The following is a 700-nucleotide window of genomic DNA, read 5'->3' on the forward strand; positions in this document are numbered from 1 at the left end:
TAGGGCACATGCGCTCAGACGGAGAGACAGAAAGCGAGAAATCACCCCCCGGGGGGATGGCCACGCCACAATCCCTTCTCCATTCTCCTCTCGGGATCTTGGGCACGCACGCACGCACACGTGCCTGGTGTGAGTTTAAGCCACCGGGACCAGGATTCAAACCATGGTCAACTACATGGGAGTCCAGTGACATAGTCGTTACGCCAACTGCTGGTCCCATGACTGGGCTTTTTTACCATGAGCTTCCCATTCTCCTTTTTTGTGCATGGCCATAGAGTTGCACTTTCCATCATTACGCTCATGTCTACAGTTGGGTTCGTAGTGCAGGGGTGGACAGGTTTGGTTTGGGTTTGGTGACATGAATCGCTTGTTCATTCTCATTGCTATACAGTATTCCATTGTGCAAATGCATCATTGATTTCGCCATTCTCTATTGGTGGAAGGCATTTGGGTAGCTTCCAGTTTAGGGCTTTTACAAAGAGTGCTGCTATGAGAACATGTTTGTCTTTGGGTAAACATATCTGTGCCCAGGAGTGGAATTGCTGAGTCAGGGAATGTGAATATAGGGCGCATGCGCTTGCCAGAAAGACAGAGAGAGACAGAGAGACAGAAAGTGAGAAATCACCCCCCCGGGGGGATGGCCACGCCGCAATCCCTTCTCCTCCATTCTCCTCTTGGGATCTTGGGCACGCACGCACAT

This window comes from Tupaia chinensis, unplaced genomic scaffold, assembly GCF_000334495.1.
Source record: "Tupaia chinensis unplaced genomic scaffold, TupChi_1.0 Scaffold000248_1, whole genome shotgun sequence".
Taxonomy (NCBI): Eukaryota; Metazoa; Chordata; class Mammalia; order Scandentia; family Tupaiidae; genus Tupaia; species Tupaia belangeri.